Raw genomic sequence first — 10185 nt, 5'->3', positions numbered from 1 at the left:
CACCGATCCGATCGTGATGATCGACGTCGAGTGCCAACCCCTCCCCCGAGGAGTGGGTCATATGCGCCTCGACATCGAGATGACAGGCGCCCTCATAGCGTTGGGCAGAGGATTCCAGTCGACCCCAGGGACCCAGGCTTTGACGCGAGATCTATCCTCGTTCAAGGTTTGGTTGACAGGAACAGGGCTCATCGGGAAGGCCAGAACAGAGATGCGCCCGCCAGCAGCAGAGTACGTGTTTCAGGGCCAGAGTGTTTCAGTCGAGCCATCAGGGCCGCAGTGATTCCTCCCAACTTTCGGTTGGCGACTGGAGTCAGCAAGTTCACCGGTGAGTCTAAGCCTGACACTTGGCTCGAAGATTACCGAGTGGCTGTACAGATTGGCGGTGGCAGTGATGAGGTGGCCATGAAGCATTTGCCTCTCCTGTTAGAGGGCTCGGCCAGAGCGTGGCTGAATCAGTTAGCACCCAGCAGCATCTACACTTGGGAGGATCTCTCTCGAGTGTTTGTCACAACCTTTGAGGGAACATGCAAGCGACCCGCAGGCCTTACAGAATTGCGGTCTTGCATGCAGAAGCCGAGTGAAACTCTGAGGGATTACATCCAGAGGTGGATCACTTTGCATCACACAGTTGAGAACGTACCGGATCACCAAGCAGTTTGTGCCTTTAAAGAAGGCGTCAAGAACAGAGAGTTGAACCTGAAGTTCGGTCGGACCGGAGAAATGTCCCTGAATCGGATGATGGAAATTGCCACCAAATACGCTAACGGAGAAGATGAAGATCGACTCCGGAGTGGCAAGCAGAAAGCAGTCGCCCAGGAAACCGGAGGCAATTTCAGTCGAAAGCAGAAGCGGAAGGCCGAGCCAGCCGCCCCTGGGGAGGCCCTGGCCGTAACCCAGGGAAATTTCAAGGGAAAACCCAAAGGTCCCTGGAAGCCCAAGAAAGTCAAGGATCAAGATGGAAATGATGTTTTGGATCTGCCATGTCACATCCACACCAAGAAAGATGAAGAGGGTAATTTTATTTACCCAAAGCATACCACTCGACAGTGCCGGCTCCTGATCCAGCAGTTTCAGGGCAAACAGCCCAAAGATAAGGAAAAAGAGTCGGACAGAGTTGAGGACAAGGAAGATGGCGACGATGGATACCCCCAAATCAATTCCACCCTGATGATTTTTGCTGATGTCGAAAGCAAAAGTCGACTGAAAGTCATTAACTGTGAGGTGAATATGGTTGCTCCGGCGACACCCAGTTATCTGAAGTGGTCTCAGACTGCCATCACATTCGACCAGTCCGATCACCCTACGCACATTGCCACCCCTGGGAAGCAAGCTTTGGTGGTCGACCCAGTTGTCGAAGGCACTCGACTGACCAAAGTCCTGATGGATGGTGGCAGTGGCCTGAACATATTGTATGCTGAAACATTGAAAGGGATGGGCATTCCGATGTCTAGGCTCAGCGCCAGCAACATGAGCTTCCATGGAGTCATTTCTGGAAAGAAAGCCGAGTCACTCGGCCAGATTGCTCTCGACGTGGTTTTCGGTGATTCAAAGAATTACCGCAAGGAAAAGTTGACATTTGAGGTTGTGGACTTCCAAAGTGCTTATCATGCTATTCTGGGTCGGCCAGCTTATGCACGCTTCATGGCTCGACCGTGCTACGTGTATCTCAAGTTGAAGATGCCCGGCCCCAGAGGTGTGATCACCGTTACCGGCAATCGGAAGAAAGCAGAGGAGTGTTTTCAGAAAGGATCGAAGATTGCTGACGCTCAGATGGCAGTTGTTGAGCTACAAGAGTACCAGAAGACTGCTGATCCGAGTGAATTGCTACGAGCCAAGAAGCCTGCTTCAGAATCTGCTTTTCAGTCGTCCGGCGAAACTAAGCCAGCTCACATTCACCCGACCGACCCCGACGCTGCTCTGACTCACATCTCAACGACGCTCGACTCCAAATAGGAAGAAGCGCTCATCCAGTTCCTCCGTGAGAACTGGGACGTCTTCGCATGGAAGCCTTCTGACATGCCTGCAGTTCCCAGGGGGCTGGCTGAGCACCGTCTACGAGTCGACCCGAAGTTCAAGCCCGTGAAAGATCATCTTCGACGGTCCGCCGTCCAGAAGAGGAAAGCTATTGGCGAGGAGGTGGCTCGGCTCTTAGCAGCGGAGTTCATCCGAGAGATTTACCACTCCGAGTGGCTCGCCAATGTTTTCATGGTCCCCAAGAAGGACAAGTCACTTCGCATGTGCATTGACTTTAAACACATCAATCGGGCCTGCCCGAAAGATCATTTCCCTCTCCCCCGCATCGACCAGGTAGTGGACTCGACCGCGGGGTGTGAGCGTTTGTCTTTTCTAGATGCTTATTCAGGGTACCATCAGATCCGTCTGTATGGACCCGACGAGATCAAAACGGCTTTCATCACCCCATTTGGGTGCTTCTGTTATGTCACCATGCCCTTCGGCCTCAAGAATGCTGGAGCCACGTTCATGAGGATGATTCAGAAGTGTTTGCTCACTCAGATCAGTCGGAACGTAGAAGCATACATGGATGATATTGTGGTTAAGTCACGGAAAGGTTCCGACCTACTGACTGACCTTGCCGAAACGTTTGCTAACCTCAGGGGATACGATATCAAGCTCAACCCATCAAAGTGCACATTTGGAGTTCCAGGTGGAAAGTTACTCGGTTTTCTCGTTTCCGAACGAGGAATCGACGCCAATCCCGAGAAAGTTGGCACCATACTCCGGATGAAGCGCCCTGTGCGTGTACACGATGTCCAGAAGCTTACAGGTTGCTTGGCCGCTCTAAGTCGATTCATTTCTCGTCTCGGTGAAAAGGCATTGCCTCTTTACCGACTGATGAAGAAGTCTGACAAGTTCGAGTGGACTCCAGAAGCTGACGCAACGTTTGCAGAGCTCAAAGCTCTGCTCTCCACCCAGCCGGTGCTTGCTGCCCCAATCAGTAAAGAGCCTCTGCTGCTGTACATTGCGGCCACGGGACAAGTTGTCAGTACAGTACTCACGGTTGAGCGGGAAGAAGAAGGAAAGGCCTTCAGAGTTCAGCGCCCAGTATATTATGTGTCTGAAGTTTTGACCCCTTCGAAGCAAAGATATCCCCATTACCAGAAGCTTGTATATGGGATCTACATGACCACGAAGAAGGTTGCACACTACTTCTCTGACCGTTCCATTACAGTCGTCAGCGACGCTCCACTGTCAGAGATCTTGCACAACAGAGATGCAACTGGTCGAGTGGCGAAGTGGGTGATTGAACTCCTTCCCCTAGATATCAAGTTTGAAGCAAAGAGGGCTATCAAGTCCCAAGCAATTGCAGATTTCGTCGCCGAGTGGATTGAACAGCAGCTTCCGACTCAAGTTCACTCGGAGCACTGGACCATGTTCTTCGATGGATCTAAGATGTTGAATGGTTCCGGTGCTGGGGTAGTATTGGTCTCCCCCCGAGGAGATAAGCTCAGATATGTTCTCCAGATTCACTTCGATTCCTCCAATAATGAAGCAGAATATGAAGCACTCTTGTATGGGTTGCGCATGGCCATTTCACTCAGCGTTCGGCGCCTCATGGTCTATGGCGACTCAGATTTGGTGGTTAATCAGGTGATGAAGGAGTGGGACGTCAGAAGCCCAGCTATGACTAGCTACTGCAACGCAGTAAGAAAACTAGAAAAGAAATTCAAGGGGTTAGAGCTTCATCACATCCCCCGACTGAAAAATCAAGCAGCTGATGATCTGGCAAAGATAGGCTCCAAGAGAGAAGCCATTCCCAGCAATGTGTTTTTGGAGCACATCCGCTCGCCGTCAGTCCAGGAGGATCCTTTTACAGAAGAAGCCCCACAACCGAAAAGTACCACAGATCCGACTGAAGTCGAAATTCCCGCTGTGGTCGACCTGGTCATGGAGGTCTTGGCAATCACTCCCGACTGGACGATACCATACATCGCGTATATCTTGAGGAAAGAACTTCCAGAGGACGAAGAAGAGGCTCGACGGATCGTCCGTTGATCCAAAGCTTTCACAGCCATAAAAGGACAGTTGTATAGAGAAAGTGCGACTGGAATCGGTCAGAAGTGCATAATGCCAGAAGAAGGTCAGATGATCCTTGATGATATCCACTCGGGGACCTGTGGTCAACATGCGTCCTCTCGGACCATTGTGGCTAAAGCATACCGAGCGGGATTTTACTGGCCAAGAGCAAATGAGATGGCGAAAGAGATAGTCGACAAGTGTGGAGGCTGCCAGTTCTACTCCAACATGTCACACAAGCCTGCATCAGCCCTGAAGACCATTCCACTCGTCTGGCCCTTTGCTGTCTGGGGACTGGACATGGTTGGTCCACTGAGAACAGGCAGGAGCGGTTTCACTCATGTGCTTGTGGTAGTCGACAAATTTACCAAATGGATTGAAGCTAAGCCCATCAAGAATCTCGATGCTTGCACTGCTATCAGTTCCGTCAGAGGGCTAACATTCAGATATGGGGTCCCGCATAGCATCATCACTGATAATGGGTCAAACTTCGATTCAGACAAGTTCAGAGCTTTTTGCGCCTCTCAAGGCACACGAGTCGACTACGCGTCGGTCGCGCATCCTCAGTCGAATGGACAAGCTGAAAGAGCAAATGGTCTGATTCTCAAAGGATTGAAGCCTCGATTGATGCTGATCTCAAGCACGCAGCAGGCGCTTGGGTCGACGAACTTCCGTCGGTTTTGTGGGGGCTGAGGACCACCCCGAACCAGTCGACCGGAAGAACGCCATTTTTTCTGGTTTACGGAGCCGAAGCCGTCCTGCCGAGTGATCTACTTCACAACGCCCCCAGAGTCGAGCTTTATAACAAAGACGAAGCAGAGCAAGCCTGGCAAGACGCAGTCGACCTCCTAGAGGAGGAGAGGGAAATGGCTATGATCAGATCGACCATCTATCAGCAAGACTTGCGTCGATTCCATGCCAGAAATGTGAAGAGCCGAGCCTTCCAGGAAGGAGATTTGGTCCTCCGAGTGGATCAACAGAAACCACACAAACTTGCTCCTACTTGGGAAGGCCCCTTCATCGTCACCAGAGTCCTCCACAATGGAGCATATCACCTCTACAATGTTGATCACCAGATCGACGAGCCACGAGCTTGGAATGCGGAACTGCTCCGCCCCTTTTACACTTGAGTTCTCCCTTGGACGAGATGTAATAAGAAAAAATTTCTGCAGTTCATTTTTACCAAAGACAAGAGTGTCCCAATAATTGCTGTCACTCTTGTTTGCATACGAAATCCCCCAGTGGGTGACTTAGCTGCGAATCCGTTTCGCCTAAGTTTGAAAAATCCTACCGAGTGGAGAGCAATCCTCCCACTCGGGGGCTTAGCTGCAGTCCGGTACTCGCCTAAGTTTTCCCACTTAGAGGCTTAGCTGCAGTCAGGCACTCGCCTAAGTTTGAAAAAATCCTACCGAGTGGAGAGCAATCCTCCCACTCGGGGGCTTAGCTGCAGTCCAGTACTCGCCTAAGTTCTCCCACTTAGAGACTTAGCTGCAGTCAGGCACTCGCCTAAGTTTGAAAAAAATCCTACCGAGTGGAGAGCAATCCTCCCACTCGGGGGCTTAGCTGCAGTCCAGTACTCGCCTAAGTTCTCCCACTTAGAGACTTAGCTGTAGTCAGCCACTCACCTAAGTTTGAAAAAATCCTACCGAGTGGAGAGCAATCCTCCCACTCGGGGGCTTAGCTGCAGTCCAGTACCCGCCTAAGTTCTCCCACTTAGAGACTTAGCTGCAGTCAGGCACTCGCCTAAGTTTGAAAAAATCCTACCGAGTGGAGAGCAATCCTCCCACTCGGGGGCTTAGCTGCAGTCCAACCACTCGCCTAAGTATTTGAAAATCCTACCGAGTGGAGAGCAAACCTCCCACTCGGAGGCTTAGCTGCAACCCAGCGCTCGCCTAAGTATATAAAAATCCTACCGAGTGGAGAGCAAACCTCCCACTCGGGGGCTTAGCTGCAGTCCAAGCACTCGCCTAAGTGATTAGAAATCCTACCGAGTGGCGAGCCAGACTCCCACTCGGGGGCTTAGCTGCAGCCCAGTGCTCGCCTAAGTGTTCAAAAATCCTACCGAGTGGAGAGCAAACCTCCCACTCGGGGGCTTAGCTGCAGCCCAGCGCTCGCCTAAGTGTTTAAAAATCCTACCGAGTGGAGAGCAAACCTCTCACTCGGAGGCTTAGCTGCAGCCCAGTGCTCGCCTAAGTACAGGACACAACCCAATCCGCAAGTCGACTGCTACCTTCTCCTTCGGAGCTGCGCCGCAAATACAAGGTTATTCCGAGTGAAGATCAAGATCCACTCGACGAATCAAACCATGAAGATATTCAACGAGAAATCAAGATCAGATAAAGCCTAAAAGGTCCCAGACCTCAGATCAAAGTACTCGAGCCCTCGGCTCGGCGGGGTTTAACGGTTACAAATCCACTCGGCATTCCGAGGCAAATTTAAAGTGAAGCATAAAAGTTTTTCATTCCTCAGGAGGAGGACTGGAAGGGGCGACGAACTCGTCCAAGTCGATCCCGTCTGCAATACGAGTGGCAGCAGCAATAAAAGTCTCCATGAAGTCTTGAAAGTTGTGCTTCCTGGTATTGGCAACTTGGATGGCGGCCAGCTTTTCTTCTCGCGCCTCCTTGCAATGGACGCGGACCAGAGACAGAGCGACATCAGCACCACATCTAGCAGAAGATTTCTTCCATTCCGCCACTCGACCTGGGACTTCATCCAGTCGGACCATCAGGGACTCGAGGTCGTTCTGAAGCGTCGTTCCAGGACAGAGTGATGTGTCGATCCGCGACATCGCAACCTTCAGCCGAGCAAGATAATCAACAATGCTGGTAACACGAGACTCCAGTCGGAGCACGTTCATAGCAGCCTCGTCCTTCACGAGAGAATTGGCGGGATCCAAGCCTGGCTCCACTCGACTGGTTTCCTCTTCGAAGCTCTGGCAGAATTCTGCAAACACGATTCAAGAATAAGACAGTGGCCGTACGCGGTCTCGGTAACTACAAGACAGCCGGGTTGGAATAATTACCTTCGAGCAAGACGAACAGCTTCTTGGCGAGTCCACCGAGATAAGCCTCCAGATCTTTTACCTTCCCCGCCAGCTCACCCGCCTTGTCGTGCAGAGCCATCTTTTCTTTCTTCAGTCGACTGGCATCTCGATTAGCTGTCTCAAGAGCAGTTTTCAGTCTGGAGTTCTCCTGTTCAAGAGTTCCGACCGAAGCCAGTTTCTCTTCTGCGAGCTTCGTTTTGCTCGAGGCCTCCTTCTGTGCCTCTGCAAGATCTTGATCCTTCTTCTTCAGAGCTTCCTCCAGTTTATCTGCGGCGCGTCGAGTGGAACCAACATCAAGAATGGAAAAGAAAGAAAAGCCACCCGTTAAGAATGGAGAACCTCACCAACCATACCTTTTTCTTCTTCTTGCGCCTTCTTCAAATTCTCCTGGGCAAGCTTCACGTTAAGGTTGAGCTAGATCTGCTGATTCTCCAACTCAGTATAGCGAGCTACAAGTTCACAGGATTTCTATAAAAAGAAAAATCAGTCGACAGACGTCCAAAATAAGTTGCTTCCGAGTAACTAAGAGGCAATGATGACGTTTCTAAGACTACAGCCGAATCAAGAACATTCGACAGTAGTCTCGGGGACTACACCCACTGGGTGCACTCAGCGTGCCCCCACTGTAAAAAAAAGTCGACTGCCCGCAGTCGACCGGATACAGTCCCATTCGACATGGCCTGACCAAACCGAGTGAAGAAATACAGCTACAGCAACACAATATAAAGACTACAGTCGACTGCCCGCAGTCCACCGTAGTCTCGGGGACTACACCCAGTGGGTGCACTTAGCGTGCCCCCACTCGTCCAAGAATTGGCAGACACACCCAGTGGGTGTACAGATACAAAGATCTTCGGAAAAGAGTGTCAGGACCCCGATTCCAAGTCACATCGATCTAGCCGGTAACACCTCATATCACTTTGCGGCCTCACGCACGGTATCCCACGGGTGTCGCCTTACCATGGTCCGGGACCGTTTGCGCCTTTTGGCTCACGTATATGATAGTGTCGCTAGCATCCATATGACAGAGAACCCGGGCCGACATGGCTAGTCGTGAACCCAAAGCGGCACAGACCTATGGAGACAGGCATACATGAATCACATCAAACATGTCGGTCATCAACGAGTGATTCCGGGCTGTAGCACTGGGCTAACAGGACTCCGGGGAATCTCGGGCTATAGCAGGCTAGGCAGGACTCCGGAAGTCACCGTGTGACATTTCCCCGAAGGGACAGACATAGGGACGAAGTGAAACACATGCCGGCCAGTCAAGTGTCCTGAACAGTAGTGCTGGGCTAGCAGGACTCCGGTGAACTGGGCTGTAGCGGACTACTATGGCTCGAGGAACACTAGACTACATTTCCCCATAAGAAAGGCTGCCAAGGATAAACAACTAGATTGTCGGATCCCACTCATACCAAGCATTTCAATCATACACACAATATGCCCGATATGAGTACATACAACATGGCATCACAACAAAACTCTACAACTCAAGTACTTTATTTAAAGGCTCCAGAGAGCCATACATAACATGTTCATACAGATAGGGGTCACATGACCCGACACTCAAGTCATACAAACATACAAGCACATGCGGAAGCAACTAGTCTGAGTACAGACTCTAGAAAGAAAGAAGGCTTCTCGAAGCCTGTCTATCTACATAGGGCCCTCCATGGCCAGGATCACCACCTGGGTGGCTAGTCACTCGTCGACGTCAAGGTCTACATAAAACCCATCGGAGGGGGCAGTGTTGTTGTCTGAAAACAATAAATAAGCAAACATGAGTACAAAGGTACTCAGCAAGTCTTACATCAGAACCTACTATACATGCTTATTCTCAAGAAGGCGGTGGGGTTGATGCAGCAAGCCAGCTTTGACTCTTGGCTAAGCTATCCTACGGAACTCCACCAGTAAAATAGTTTTCGCACACGAGTCCACTACTCACCAACACAATACTCCACCGGGGATCCTCCCTCGTCATCCTACGAGAGGGCCATCCTCGGTACTCACACTTATCTTGAGTCTTTTAGTAGTATCCATTAACTTGTCTATGAACTGTATAGGCAACCAAGTAGTCCTTTACCGCGGATGCGGCTATTCGAATAGTTTATACCCTGCAGGGGTGTACTTCGTCATACACGCTTTCACCACTTACCGCCGTTTACACGACATGTACTCGGCAACCTTCAAGCGGAAGCCCAGCGAGGGTGTCGGCCACGGCCTACCTAAACACTTAAGTCTCTAGTCCAGGTTTATCGCCTATCCAGGTTCCATCCGCAGGGAGTCCGGCCAAGGTTTCCACATACGGCCCCGAACGATGTGAACAGGGTTCCCGAGACACCAAACGGGTGACTCGGTACACCGTGTCACGGTGTATCTACCGCAACATAGCCCACCCCTAGGGTCAGCGCTACGCACGGCCGCCAACACATAACCTACAAACACCAAAAACTAATTGCAACTCCTGGACAGAGTACTAGGGTGAATAAGAAGCCGAGAGGGTCCATTGGTTTCGGGCCCAATGTACGGTAGTAACTGCATCTTAAATCACACATACAGATCTCAGTTCTTATGGACGGCCTCAATGAAACAACCCACCATGTACTCCTACATGGCCTCTCATCGATACCTTTACCAAAAACATGTTCAATACATCCCTCATATTACCGACATAAGCATTTCACTCTAGCTCATCACCTAGATGAACCAGACCTGACTCAACTCTAAGCATAGCAGGCATAGCAAGGTAGGAATCACATACATGGCTCAATCAACTCCTACACATGCTAGTGGGTTTCATCTAGTTACTGTGGCAATGACAGGTCATGCAGAGGATAAGGGTTCAACTACCATAGCACACAGCAGTTTGAATCGCGATGTCTTAATGCAGTAAACAAGAGCAGGAGCGAGAACATGGGTTGTATCAGAATGATCAATGGTTGCTTGCCTGATGGAGTGGTAACGGGATACTGCCCTTCAGTTGGATACTCGTGAATATCCTCGGAGGCAGAACCTACCACGAAGGACACATCGGAACACAATCAACACATGACGATATGCAACAATATGATGCATGCTATGACATGGAAATATGATTGTGT

This window comes from Triticum urartu, chromosome 1A (genome assembly GCF_056163025.1).
Source record: "Triticum urartu cultivar PI428250 chromosome 1A, HENAU_Tu73, whole genome shotgun sequence".
Classification (NCBI taxonomy): domain Eukaryota; kingdom Viridiplantae; phylum Streptophyta; class Magnoliopsida; order Poales; family Poaceae; genus Triticum; species Triticum urartu.
This window is presented reverse-complemented; position numbering follows the sequence as displayed.